The following is a 15,549-nucleotide window of genomic DNA, read 5'->3' on the forward strand; positions in this document are numbered from 1 at the left end:
CGTCTGAAACAGTACTCTTTACTCGGACTCGAATCGAAATCGAGAGTAAATTCAATTGAAACGTCATCCACAGAGTATGAACAAGTGAATAATAATTGAAGTAATAATAATAATAATAATGATCCGAGCTAGGGTTAGAAGTATAACGAATCTGTTAATCAAATTAAGCGTGGATTGTATGGATCATCTGGAGCAGCTACAAAAGAAATCTGATGACAGTTGCAGAAAAATCAGAAGAATTGTTTGATAATTTATTATTATTATTATTATTATTATTATTATTATTATTATTATTATTCATGAAAAGGATGGAGAAGAGAGGAATGAGTTGATATTTGAATGTCAGTGTGCGCCTCAGGTCGAACCTAGATGATAAGGCCTGTCTTTTTCTATCTTTTCTTTCTTTATTATATCGTTTTTTATTTTTTCATTTTTTATTAATATTAAAGATATTTCATTTAAAATTGTGCTTGGGAAGTAAGAAATACATTATTTTTTTTCCTTTCTTAAAATGTTGTTATTTCGTAGAAGAGGCACGGCCGTGTTGACAAAAGGCATGTCTGGATTGACAACAATTCAGATAAAGTAGGGGCGTACCTCTTAAAAGGCACGCACATGTTTACGGGATTTGTGAAAGTCATGGTTGTGCTCTCCAAATTAGCATGTGTGGGTCGACATGAACAGCTAAACCTCGCCCGTGCTTTGACAAAAGTGACAAAAAACTGCAAATCTGACAACCACCTGTGTACGTCAATAAAGACATGATCGTGCTCGAACAAAATTTTGGCTACAAATAATGGAGGAGATCATGCGTTCGGTACATCCACTTCCACCCTCCATTCTATTGTTTTAATATGATTTTATCTGTTCAAGAGAGTCATCATTCTTCACCAAGCATCAAGAAGTATTCTACCAACTTTTTTCTTAGTTATAGTTTCATAACAAAGTTTAAACCGAATGATAGTATTATCTTTATTCCACATAATTGGAAGCTAAGTAAGAATGAGATACGTATTCATGCACGTCTACAAAGCTTCATATGGTCTAAAAGGTAAATGAAATTTAAGATCGTTATTTAGGGAATGAGCATAAAACTTTACCCAATAAGGACCGCATTATGTATGGGTTCGTTTTCTTCATGGGTCCCAATCCAAATTTAGGGTGGGTGGTAGCTAGGAACATTTCATATCAATGGTGTCATCTTTTATATTATTAATATTATCACCAATCATTGATTTTATATTTTCATGCTCACCTTTTTAAATACTTTTATGTAGCTCACTTATGACTATTTTACATCGGTTTTATAGAAGGTGTGAAACTTTGGAACTCGAAAGGGGTGGGATTGTATCTTTTTCCATGCTTAGGGTGTGTTTGGAATTGTTTTTTTTTATTAATTAATTATAACTTATTTAACTTTTTTAAAAATAATAAGGTGTTTTGAATTGCTTTTGATGTGAGAAAGAAAATTTATAAAGAGTTTTCATAAAGAATCCCAAACACTCTTCTTAGCATCACCCCCATTTACTTTGGAAAGGGAAGAAAGAAGAGGAATAAGAACAGTTTTGGCATATACGTCTAAAAAATCTATAAAATAAACATAATTTATCTTCATAATTAAACAAATTTTATGTATTTTTATCTATGCTTCGCTTTTCAGATAATATGCGTTTTTTAAACATTATGTGTTTTTTTATTAAAGAAATTAATTAATATTAGTTCTTTAAAAAAAGTTTTTAGAAAGTTAGGGAATTTAATTTGAAACGACATCATGCATTTAAATAATTGAAATGAAAAGATTAGGAAATGTGATATGACGCTGATGTGGAAGAGAGTTATGATACATGAAGTTAGGGTAGAACCAACCATCCTTTCGATTAACTTGCTCACAACTCGTGGAGAGTCATGTTACCCATCTTGAGTGTCACAACTCCCCTCGCCCTCCCAATTTTTCCAACTCGTTCTCAAGGCAACGCTTCTCTATTGCTAGCTCCACAAACTCCTCCTTATTTATATGGTTCAACTCCTAATGGCTCATTTCTCTGACCACACACAACTTCCTCATGTGTAGGAAGTGTCTTTATCAATAGGAAGTTGTTCCACATCACGTTAGTCTTCATTTATAATAATAAAATATTAATAGTAATATATCATCAACAATTTACTCTCTAATATTTAACTTTTATTTCAAGTTACGATGGTAAACTTAATGTTTTAACACTATGTTGATCTTTGACTTCTTCAATGATAACTTACACCACTAAGTCACGTATTAATTCTATAGGGGCAACAAAACTATGTATGACTTTTGTATGGTTTTAACCCATTGAGTTTTAACAAGAAACACTTATTTTTATTTCCCAAGTCAAAATTTTCAATTGAACATTTTATTTTATGAATTGATGACTCAAATGTCGTTATTGTTATTACTATTATTATTGTTTTGCCGGCTTTGAGTTTGACACATGAAAATAACTGAAATAACATCCTTCATTTATTAAGTGTGTCCTCTTTTTGTTTACAACTACTCCACCCATTGATAGCTCAAGACACCAACCATTCAACATCCCCATTCAATACATTGATATCACTTAAATTAAATGAAAGATCCAACACCACCACACCTAAACATTTTCGTAACTATGTTCCTTTGTAAACCTCTCATGTTTAGAACCACTCATCTCTTTATCACATTTTATTTTATTAAAATAGTGAATTGTTTTTATTGCATTTTTAGATTCTTAATTTATTCTTCATGTCTAATTATTAATTATTCAAATACAATATTATAGTAAATACCTTAAAAGTTATGTAGTTAAACTACTTATGACACAAATAGAAAACAAACTTTGAGATTTGTTTGACACGACATAAACATATTAACTCTTATGTCACTACCGTTGGTCTAACACTTCCCCTCCCACAATATACTACCACCACAACAAAATGTGGCTTTAAGCACTCCCCAGTCCCCATGAGTCCAAGAGACACTTTTCAACCCAGTAAATAATATTATCTTCTGTCATAACTTATATTTAAAATATTAAAATAATAATTCGAACGAATTCCTATGACTATGGGTCAGTAGACCCTTGACCCTCCTCCCATGGTTCACCCCTATCCAAAGAGGTTGGGCGAGTTTGTTTTTAAATGCGATTGTACCCTTTGATTTTTCTATGATTTTTATTTTTTTTCCGTAAATTAATCCCGAGCGACCCCTGAAATTTCGAAACTAACCCCATCAAATTTTGAGATCGGCAAAATAAAAGTTTAATTCAAATATAATTATATATGACTATTCTAAGTTCTAAGCAACAATATAAAACAACTAAAAATACGATATTAACTGTAAGAGGTGACCATACCCCGGGTAAGACCCGCGATAGCTGAACTAGCTTAGACCTTGTTATTTACAACTGGGTCGGTTCTCGGGTCCGGGTCGGCTCTCGCGGGTCTGACCTATTTGCTTCTTACATAATTCGTGTAAGACTTGCGCGACCTCAACATGATTAGACCAAGGTCGATTTCCGTGTATTGAGAATACCACTAAAAAGTCCCGGGTTGGATTTGCTCACCTCTAACTTCCAGAATATTTAGCCCATTAAACAGCAAAATGCAATGCTCACCACAATTTAGCCCATTAAAACGTGTAGTGAAACTCACACGTCCACTTACACCGAAACCCTAAACCCTACTCAATCACTTCACCGAAGCCTGCGATTATCTTCGTCAATTCAAAATTTGATTCTACTCAACTCAATAGTAAGTCACTCATCTTCAGTAATCTGTTCAATTCAAATCGTTTGTGATGTTTCATTTCATTCAGTAATTATGATGCTAGTTAATTGAATTAGTTAGTTAGCTAGCTAGCTAGCTGATTCAGTTATGATGCTAGTTAATTGAATTAATCGTTATGTTAGTTAGCTCTTTGTAACGTGCTGCTTCTGTCCTGTTAAATTAGGGTTTTTTCGGTTTAATTTTTGTTAAATTCATACTTCAAGTTTATATGTCTACCGGTCAATGTATAATATAATAACATTTTGATCATTTTTGAATATTTTCATTTTTCAGCAAAAATGGCTGTCAATGCAATGTACCTTTCTGTGACTAATCAGCCTTTACTTTCGAGTCCGGCTTCATTAAAGCCACTACAAGTTAGATCATTTACTGTCAGATGCTCTACTGGTTCTGCCTCCACGGGTGCTACAGTTCCGGTACTCTATCTTATAAAAATTCCAAGTTTCATTTCGTGTTTATGACTCTAGACATTTGTGATGCTTTAAACCTTCATTTAATGTTTACGTGTATGTAGCTCCTTGGAAGCTATCGGATGCTAGACTTGTGCTTGAAGATGGGTCTGTTTGGAGAGCCAAGTCGTTTGGTGCTTCGGGGACCCAAGTTGGTGAAGTTGTATTTAACACTTCGTTAACAGGGTGGGATTGAGTTACACTTTTTAACTTAAAAAGATTAATTGTGTGTCGTGTTTATTTTCTTGATGATGTGTATTTGTATGTGGATCTGTAGGTATCAAGAAATTCTTACGGACCCTAGCTACGCAGGCCAGTTTGTGTTGATGACAAACCCGCACATTGGCAACACAGGGGTAAATATAGGTGAGTAAGATGTAGGATGTTAACTTGGTATTATAAGTTTTTTGTCATTATTGAAACATGTTCGTGTTTGTAGATGATGAAGAGTCAATACAATGCTTTCTGGCTGGTTTGATTATCAGAAGCTTGAGTATCAGGTATGCTTACATCTTAGGATGTGCATGATACGAAAATGATAAACTGTAACTAGAATAACTGAACCTAATGAAAAACAAAGGTTTGGTCTTACGTTTTTAAAATACCAATTTTTCAGTTTTGTAAACTGAACCCAAAAATCCGGTTTTAAATAATTTATCAATTAGTAAATGTCGTAGCCCAAAAAATTTAGGTCCAAATGTGTAATAATCAATTAATCATTTATGAACAAAAACAATTTTTAGTTCCAAAGTTTTAGGCCCAGGCTCATAATTTTGGGCCTTTTTTCAGTCTAAATGGTTAAACTGAAAAAACTGAACTCATTGTGAAAAACGAAAACCGAAGAAAACAATTTTGAAGTAATTTGTAAGAAAATAATAAATGGTGTAGCCCCAAATTTTATGTCCAAATATGTAATATAATCAATAATTAATAAAAAATCTAGGTTCAAAGCTTGGGTCTTTGTTGGGCCAAAATTTTAACGCCCAAATGATAAAACCGAAAAAATCGAACTCATTGTGAAAAGTGAAAATCGAAAAAATCAAAACCGAACGGTTTTCAAAAACGCAAAAAGAGAGTTTTCAGTTTCTGGTTTGGTTTGGTCTGAAACCAACCCATATGCCTACTTACATCCATGATTTATGATCTTGCTTCAAAGTCAACCCAATCTGACTCTGGTTGACTAAATATTTTCGTTTCCAGCACTTCAAACTACAGATGCACGGAATCACTTTCCGACTATTTATCAAAACGAAACATCATGGGAATATGTAAGTTCTCCATCTTATATTACATAACCTGTCTACCTACCTAGTATTCGATTTCATGGTTATTCCTTGTATTTAACAGATGATGTTGACACGCAATCACCCGTCGGTTACGAGAAGATGGAAGCCTGATTGGTGTCTTGAGCACAGAACAATCCAAAACCGATGAACAACTTTTGGAAATGTCCCGCACATGGAACATTGTTGGTAATTTATAATGACCTGTGTTGACCCGTTGACTAATTTAAGTAGACCCAAATTGACCGGTTGACTTGTTTGACATTTTGTTTAGGTGTGGATTTAATTTCTAGCGTGTCCTGCAAGAAACCGTATGAATGGGTTGAAGAAGCGAGGAGACTTTCCATGTTAGTATTTCTCTACTATTATTATTGACAGAATTACAAATTTTGTCCTTTAAAATAAGACGAATTACGGTTCGTGTCCTTTTCTAAGTTTCCTTGCAGGCGGTGTACTTTAAACTTTTTTTTCCTACAAGTTTTGTCCTTTACGCTAACTGGGTTAGAAAAACTCAGTTAAATACCCTCACGTGAGGCGCATGTGAGGGCATTTTTGTCTTTTCGCCTGTAATTTGTCTAATATATATTAAAATGATTCTCTCTCTCTCTCTCTTCCCATCCTCTCTCTCTCTCTCTCTCTCTCTCTCTCTCTCTCCACACCAACACCACCACTTCTTCTTAAATCCGGCACCATCTCCTGGAAACAAGCCGATGAGGCCATTCCGCTCCGGCGAGGAAGACGACAACACCATCTCCGGTCTTCTTCTCCGGCGAGGAAGACGGCAGCTTTCATGAAAATCATGACTAACCTGATTTTGACTTTAAGGTCAATTACATGCCTGCATAATTTTACATGAAACAAAAACCCATTAAAGCAGCCAAACAAAACAAACCCGGATCGGAAGAAAATCATCAAAATGATAGATTTTATTATTATTATTGGTTTCTAATATGAATCAATAATATTCATATTCACCATCTAATAATAATAATAATATAAACATCAGATCTACCGGAAACCAGTCATGCGACGAGCCGGAAGACCCAAGACCGTCGCCGGAGATCCGATCGGACCGCCGCCGGGCGAGCCCCGGTACCGCGGCGTCCGTAAGCGTCCCTGGGGACGGTTCGCGGCGGAGATCTGTGACCCGTGGAAGAAAGCCCGTGTTTAGTTAGGTACGTTTGATTCCGCCGAGGACGCCGCACGCGCCTACGACTCCGCCGCACGTGCCCTCCGTGGATCCAAAGCCAAGACTAATTTTCCTCCTTTAACAAACGAAACGATTGATGATATGATGATGACGTCAGATCGGCGTCACGGTCACGCCAACCCCGTGCTGACGATGAGCGGCATGAGCAGCACCGTGGAGTCCGCCACACGGCCGACTGTGAACCCGGTTCATAGATTGAAATTAAAGCCGGTTCAGGTGGATGACGATTGCCATAGTAATTGCGACTCGTCGGAGTCGGTGGTGGATGATTTTTACTGTGACGTGGATCTGACGTCATCTTCGTCACGGAAGCCGTTACCGTTTGATCTGAACCTGCCTCCGCCGCCGGTGTCTGATGAGTATGGACTTTGTTCTAGAGAGAGAGAGAGAGAAGATGGGAAGAGAGAGAGAGAGAGAATCATTTTAATATATATTAGACAAATTACAGGCGAAAAGACAAAAATGCCCTCACATGCGCCTCACATGATGGGATTTAACTGACTTTTTCTAACCCAGTTAGTGTAAAGGACAAAACTTGTAGGAAAAAAAAGTTTAAAGTACACCGCCTGCAAGGAAACTTAGAAAAGGACACGAACCGTAATTCGTCTTATTTTAAAGGACAAAATTTGTAATTCTGTCATTATTATTTATGAAAGTGGCCACTGTAGTCTAAATTCACGAGAAAATTGCAAAGTTGATTCTAATATTTTAAAATTTTCAAGCTTCATGTGGACTAAGACACTAAGTTTGCAATTTTAAAACCCAGAGACCGAACTTGCAATATAGTCAAATTACAGGGACCATTTGTGCAACTTTTGTTAAGTTTAATTAAGTATATTTTTTTAATGAAGGTGGTGGCATATGATTTTGGTATCAAGCACAACATATTGAGGCGGTTGGCGTCTTACGGTTGTAAGATTACTGTTGTACCCTCAATGTGGCCAGCATCTGAGACCCTTAAAATGAACCCAGATGGGGTTCTTTTCAGCAATGGGCCAGGCGACCCATCTGCGGTTCCTTATGCTGTGGAGACAGTGAAGGAGATTATTGGAAAGGTTCCTGTTTTTGGAATTTGCATGGGGCATCAGTTGCTTGGTCAAGCCTTGGGTGGGAAAACATATAAAATGAAGTTTGGTCATCATGGTGGAAATCATCCCGTTCGTAACCTTAGGAACGGTAGTGTTGAGATTAGCGCACAGGTATTTAACTATTTAAGAATAATAATAACTTTTTAATAGTTTCTAGTTTCTAAGTTCTAACATATCATTATGGCAAATACTACAAATAAACAATTTCCCTTTCTGTTTTTTCTTGTAGAAGTAACAATTTTTTTGCACGTGTAAAACCAACATATTTTATGTGGTTCTCTCATAAAGGTTCTTTTAACAGTATTTAGCACAAAAACGTGTCTCCACATGTTATAATTATACAGATCTGTGATTTTTTTACTTGTTAATATTAAACGAGGAAAGAATTGAGATGAATGAATGTTTTAAGTTGGACTATGAGTGGGATCTACTGGGTATGATTGTATTGTATATAATGTTTTAAGTTGGACACGTGGCAAGGCATAGTCGGTTCAATGTTCATCTTTTCTTTTCCATTTTATATTCAATAAGTTGATAATAACAGAATAATCTTTCAAAAACAATATAATAAAAGTACATGAGCTTGGATGACCCAACTAAAAATAAATAAAAATAACTAAAAACATATAAAATTGCTTGTATAAATTTAGAATCATTACAATGTTATCAACCAATGATTTGTATTGCTATTATATTGTAGTCAAATAAATGAAATATTTTGATTTTCAAGTTTAACTTGCTAAGTGACTTTTATGATTAAAAAAACAGAAAATACGTTGGTTTTTAATGCGCAAAAAATTGTTAATAAGAAAAAACAAAAAGTATGTTGCTTTTTATGGTACTTCTACTATTTATTGTGATTTTATAATATATTTGGTTTTAATGCGGGCAAATGGGTTGCAGAATCACAATTATGCTGTTGACCCGGAATCACTTCCGAGCGGGGTGGAAGTAACACATGTGAATCTTAATGACGGAAGCTGTGCGGGTCTTGCTTTCCCTCAACAAAAGCTCATGTCTCTTCAGTACCATCCTGAAGCGTCTCCTGGACCCCATGATTCAGACCTTGGCGCGCCATCTTTAATTCTTTATGATTTTTTATAGTCTCAGTATCAGATTATTATTAAAATGCTTCATATTCATGTGCAGTGTTTGATCAGTTTGTGGAGCTAATGAGAAAAGAAAAGCAAAGTTCATGATGGAAATCTTGATAAACGGCCCGTATGGAAAGAGTTTGTATTGACTGGGGTACTTGTGTGTCTATGGCTAAGTATTAGTTGTCGCAGGAACATGGAGTACTTTAATAATGAATGTTTTTTTTGAGACCTGTATGCATTACATGTTTTTATGCGTATTTTTTGACCACCATGCCAAGACAGCAAGTCGCCTCTGGACCCAGATGGTTTTTGATTTGCCAAGGCTGACCCAACCGGGTCTGGCTTTGACCGATGTTTTTATGCTTCTTGACCAGTGGCTTAGGGTGTATTGGTGTAAACAAGCTGAGTGGAGCAGAGCTTGTGCTCATCTTAAGCTCTTTTCGAGCCGTCTTTCTAAGATTATGCTCGGGTTGTTTATTATTTTTGTATTAAGTTGTTAGTTTATATATATAAATTATAATTTTTAATCAGTTAGTATATATATATTATTTAGTTATTTTATCACTTTAATATATAATAGTAAACATTTAATGTATCAAATAACAATGAATAAATTGTAGGCTTGTTTAGACTTGTGAGGCTACTCGAGATTGATCAATGAAATTTGGCTCGAGCTTGTTTTAGTTTGACTGGATTTGGGCTTTTAATGTATCTTCGAACTTGTAAATAAATTGTGTCGTCTTCACCTCTAGTATTGCTTGATCGACATTAGTTTGGTGTAGACCAAAGCATTATACCAGGTTTTATCAGGACACCTCTGTTTCCTTGTGTCTTTCTTTTACTAACCATCATATCCAAATCAATCATGAACCCTAAACGTTGCATCCAGGTTGATGTGAAATTGTTAAGAGCCATAATCTTTGATTCCAACTTGATCGTCCATGAACTTGTTTCAACCACTGTTGACCATCTTCGCCATCGTAAGAACAGTAGTGCAACATCACCTTTTGATTCATGTCTTTTAATCAGGTTTCTAAATTTGTTAGTTGTAAGTAGTGTTGTTTTAAATTCGAGATTCTGAAATGCCTTGGTTAAAATTTTTTTAACCGATTTGAAATCAGTACCATTTTTGATTTAGAATCCAATTCATTTTGTTTAATGCGGCTTACAAACATAAAATTTATCTTTCTTATGATGACAATTAATTTTGTTTCCATGAAATTTGGGATCCAAAACATACCATTACAGGTTTTTACATGGGATTGGGATATCATACAAGATTTGTATAGCTTAATCAAATTTATGAAGAATTGCATGACGTCAACATATATATTTTTTTTAATTTTAAATTTTAGTTTAGTTATGTTGTTGATGATAATAAGGTTACTCACAAGCATACCATACTTATTGTAATGATTTAGCTAATATTAACTTTGTAGGGTAAAGTTAAAATACAAAGGACAACAAAAATGAGAAGGGTGAGAAGAAATTCAGTCCATTGATCTTAGATTTGAATGGCTGAGATTAATTTAATAAATTAAAATTGATGAAAATGGCATTAAGGTAATAACCCATATTTGTTGACTTTCTCTCTCCACATGCAAGGCACATGCCAGTTCCTCCATCATTTTAAAATGTCCATAACTTTTTCATACGACATTATTTTTTAAAAAAAAATTCACCATAATAATAAGCGTTTTTTTATCTTTAATATGAGTATCATATTGTTATATAAAAAAAAAAATTAATGGGTTTTTTTAATTGTGTTTTTTTGTTGTTCATTGTGTCATTGTGTAATATGCTGTTTCTATTGTGTTTTACGTTTCAAGTCATTGTGTTATATGTATTCACCATTATGTCTTACGTTTTAGGTAATTGTGTTATACGTATTCACCATTGTGTCTTACGTTTTAGGTCATTGTGTTATACGTATTCACCATTGTGTTTTACGTTTCAAGTTATTGTGTAACATGTATTAAGCATTGTGTTTTATGTATTAGATAAAAAGACACAATGGTGTGCGAAAAGACACAATGACGGAAAAAGACACAATGATAAGCGAAAAAACACAATGGTGTTCGAAAAGACACAATGACGAAAAAAGACACAATGGTGTGCGAAAAGACGCAATGGCGAAAAAAGACACAATGACGAAAACAGACACAATGATAAGCGAAAAGACACAATGGTGTGCGAAAAGACACAATGACGAAAAAAGACACAATGGTAAGCGAAAAGACACAATGGTGTGCGAAAAGACACAATGACGAAAAAAGACACAATGATAAGCGAAAAGACACAATGGTGTGCGAAAAGACACAATGACGAAAAAAGACACAATGGTGTGCGAAAAGACACAATGACGAAAAAAGACACAATGGTGTGCGAAAAGACACAATGACGAAAAAAGAAACAATGATAAACGAAAAGACACAATGGTGTGCGAAAAGACACAATGATGTGATTTTTGTTTTAAATTTTATATAACAAAAATTATACTCATATTAAAGATAAAAAAACGCTTGTTATTATGATGAACTTTTTTTTTTAAAAAATATCATACGAAAAAGTTATAAACGTTCTAAAATGATGGGGGTATTAACATGTGCATTGCATGTGGAGAGAGAAAATGTGTACAATTACCTCTATACCCTTTTTCTTTTGGTCTCACTTGACACATGTCAATTATTTATGGCTTCTCACACTTCTCATTTTTGTTACACTTTGTAGAATAACTTGTACTTATTTTTCCGGCAATAACGGAAAATTTTGTGATTACATACGCTAATGGTCCATAATTAGTAATCTATCCATGAAAGTACGTTTCTTTTTTCTAGGTAAGATATCCTTCCGTAACTATCGACATATAAATATATATAAGCGGTCAATTCGTGTCTTAAAGTGTTTAACATGTTATAAACTAGTGGCGGTCCAATGATTTTGTCCCAATGGGGTCCCATATTTTCGAAGTTCAGAATTTTCACAACCAAAGATTAGAATTTTCGGGTTGCCCGCCGTTCTGGTTGGGACGAGAAATGTAATAAAATACAATATCATAATAAAAAGTTTTATACACCGGTTCCCTTTGCTATTAAATTTTGATGCCAATTTCCAATTGATAATATGCAACTATGGAAGGTTTAAAAGAAGATTATATATGAAAAAAAAACCCAAAAAATGGGTTTAGTTGAAAGAACCCAAATATTAGGTTTCGTGGGAATCGAACCAACAACTTAGGATGGATAGCAAGGGATTTACCACCACATTAAAGTTGATATTGATACTATGAGTTTCATCTACTTATTCTTATAGGGTCCTTGAAAAAAACTAATACCTCGTCTCTAAAATTTTTTTAAAAAACATTGGGTCCCGGGACCCCGATCCACTAAGAGTGGTCCGCCCCTGAAAACGATGTGCTTAACACAAGTATCAAATATGAACACGACTCGTTTCAAATACTGTATTTTTGTATTAACATGTTTTGTTGTATCTTAAACAAGTGCCCAATTAACAGCTCTATATAGTCATATCATTCACTTTTTTTGTTTCTATTTTAAAGCGCCTCGCTGTTTCGTTGAACAATACTGACAGGCATGAGTGATGTTATAATACATGGATAAAATTCAATTTTATAGTAAGGTGACATATTTTTTTTAGTGAAATTGTGCCCCTAATTAATATAGGATGGAAGATTATTTCTATTTGGCGTTCACATTTGATGTTATTAACTAATGTGGATGATTAAGAAACAAACTAAATATATAAATAAATAATTTAACTATATCAAGTAAAAGTAATAAATTTCATTCAAAGAATGCATGAAACACACTCAAAACATTCTTCATAAACTTCTTATGTGTGCTACACATGCACTTTATTTTTATGAAACTAAATTGAAGAAACACGGATCTGACCCTCGGGTATGGGTCCTGGATCAATGATTCTACAGGGTAAAGTACGATAATTACAACTAAGATATGAGTAAAGCTTCCCAAAGTCCAATGACTGGAACCTGCAAAACAGACACCGTGAGTCTCGTTACGGGAAGGACAAGAGGGGGATCTTCCTGTAACCACCCTCTGGCGTGAGAATCAGTAACCTTCGTAAATGAAGAAAGTACTGAAGTAAGCAGACTAAGTGTAGTCAGAATGCAAGTGAGTGAATGAATACCTCATTCCTTTTGACAAGGTATTTATAGCTGAAGGATGTAGGAAGATGATTGGGCCAGCTGTCCTCTTCCAAAAGATCTTTGATAACTTCCTGGACGCGTGTCCTCTTGTGATAGGTTGAGCTATACGTCCCATGTGCATGGGCATAACAACCTGGACACGCGTCGCCCGATGATAGGATGGATTGCACCTGGCCATGTGCACGGTTATAACAAACTGGCCAGGTGTCCTTTATTTATTGGCTGTTCAGTCACGTATTCTCCAAGTAAGAATCATGAACCTTCTTCTAGAGAGTATTTGAGTTCTGACAGCTGTCCCGCTGGCCTTGTCTTCCGGATGGTTAGGCGGATAGATATCCTATCCTACGGATGACTTTTGAGGAAGCCGGGATGCTTCCGCATGTGTTATGAGGACGTTCCTCCTTATTCGTGATATGCGGGTGATCCATGTGTCCCGCGGGTGGTTTATAAGAGGATTCTCTGTAACCCGCGGGTGATACTTAAGGGTATTTGGGTCTTTTTGGTATCCTACCTCTACATAAATAAATAGTAATAGAGGAAAATGCATGCAACTTGTAAATTTAAAAATCAGCTGAAATGCATCTTCTGTGTCTAAGAACCTTCTTTTTTTTCAGGTTCCATTCTTTATTCCATTTTATTCCTATATCTTTTGATATTTTCATTGCATCAGCAGTAGCACCAGCCAGCCCTTTCCTTGTAAACCCTGATGCATATAGCCCTCCTTTTCCCTTCCAATTGTTCGGAAACGATGTTTTCGGTAATCCATTTTCAGCGAAGAATTCATTCTCCAGTATGTTCAAGAGAAAGCGTAAGTTTAAAAATTCGTTTCAAAACTAGGGGTGATATATATAAGGGTGAATGGATACAAGTCATTTTCAGGCGGAACATAAACGTGTCGTGTTCATGTCAACAACTAGATGAATATTCAAGTGTTAACATGTTTAAACTATCTTTTTTTTTTATTTATAAAAATGTGTTTTATCTAAACTTTTTGTAATGGATATAAGTTAAAGTATAAGTAGACATAAGTACATAACTACATTTGTATTTTATGTTCTAAAATCATAATTTTAGAAAATTAATATGCAAAATATATAAGACCCCTATGAATCAAAATGATGACACAAGTGTTAAATTTTAACTCGTAGAGAGCTCACGGTGTTATGTTTTGCATGATATACTCGTCTGCGCTAAGAAGGTTTATTAACCCATCGTGAGGAATACTTAACCATAACCCTCGGACTAACGTGTTATACCTTGAGGGGTGGATTTGTGTTTCTTCACTTACATGAAGCCAAAATGGGACGTTGCTGAAATAGCCAGTTGCTAAGATTACCGAGTCGATCTTGAGGACGACACCACTGACTAGTTCGACTGTATTTCCTGAGAATCTTTTGATTCCAGGCACCACCGCAATGTCACCCGACCGGATTTTCTCAAGTGTTCCAATGTCAAGAAACGGGGTTTTCCCATGGTTGTTTTTGAGTGTTAATGGACCTAAGGCTGGTTGTGTATACCGTAACGCTACATGCTTCCGATCTTGAACCTAGCAGAGGTTAATATTATTTTGTCAACCATCAACAGAGGAAGCCATTTCATCAGCGTCATGGCTAAATCAAATGTGGATTTACCAAACATCTCTCTTGGTAAAACATGAAACTGAAAACATATATGTAAAATAAACAATGAATTAGAATCTTAATTTTTGTAGCTTTAGGGTTTTTGAATGTTAACTTAACTACTTAATTACCGAGCTTCGAACAACCATCGATGGCTTTGCATTATGGTTTGAGAGGTCAAGAGACACTTCCATGCCGGAATTCCCACAACCGACAACCAAAACTTTCTTTCCAGCATTTTTCACACCGGACTTGTAATCTTTTACATGGATTACTTCACCAGAGAAGTCTTTTAAACCTTCTATTTCTGGTATTACCCCCTCGGCATTTTCTCCAGTGGCCACCACAAGCATCTGGCAGGTATACTCCGTCTCAGACCGGATTAACTCGATTGTCGAGACGGTTGTAACCCACCATAGCTAGGTTACAACGTTCGTCATATTTAGCTGATTGAACACACTCGTTGAATTGTGGTTTGATGTCAAAGTGTTTAGCATAGTTTTCAAGGTAAGACACAAATTGTTTCTTTGTAGGGTATTCTAGGTATTCATTAGGGAATGGTATTTTTGGAAGTTGACAAAATTTCTTTGGGAGGTGGAGTTTGAGGCGATCATAGGTGCTTTTTTGCCATAGAGAAGCGATGTAGGTAGATCTTTCGATGACCACAAATGGAATCGTTTGGTCTCTAAGGCCAGCTAAGATGGCTAGCCCAGACGGGCCAGCTACTATTATGACTGGCCCGTTCACCCACACACATTGACGGTCAAGCAAGTTATTTTTTCGTGAAAAGCTAAACATAACTTGGAGATTTCTTGG

The 15,549-nt window shown here is 35.5% G+C and overlaps 3 pseudogenes across 1 annotated transcript; 2 read left to right on the forward strand and 1 right to left on the reverse strand.

Moving 5' to 3' along the window:
- Positions 1-3,663: 3,663 nt before the first annotated feature.
- On the forward strand, positions 3,664-9,452 carry LOC143547221 (carbamoyl phosphate synthase small chain, chloroplastic-like; annotated as a pseudogene). The gene is made up of 11 exons (XR_013137737.1): positions 3,664-3,762; positions 4,072-4,213; positions 4,308-4,433; positions 4,525-4,613; positions 4,687-4,747; positions 5,448-5,515; positions 5,595-5,719; positions 5,805-5,877; positions 7,592-7,939; positions 8,732-8,897; positions 8,978-9,452. The product of XR_013137737.1 is annotated as a carbamoyl phosphate synthase small chain, chloroplastic-like (transcript).
- Positions 6,415-7,485, forward strand: LOC143547228 (ethylene-responsive transcription factor 3-like; annotated as a pseudogene).
- A 4,222-nt stretch (positions 9,453-13,674) lies between the features above and the next one.
- LOC143547179 (putative indole-3-pyruvate monooxygenase YUCCA8 pseudogene) lies at positions 13,675-15,531 on the reverse strand (annotated as a pseudogene).
- Between the last annotated feature and the right edge of the window lie 18 nt (positions 15,532-15,549).

The sequence above is a fragment of the Bidens hawaiensis genome, unplaced genomic scaffold (genome assembly GCF_021521415.1).
Source record: "Bidens hawaiensis isolate Kalapana, Puna unplaced genomic scaffold, B.hawaiensis_p1.1 tig00014658_1, whole genome shotgun sequence".
In the NCBI taxonomy this organism is placed as follows: domain Eukaryota; kingdom Viridiplantae; phylum Streptophyta; class Magnoliopsida; order Asterales; family Asteraceae; genus Bidens; species Bidens hawaiensis.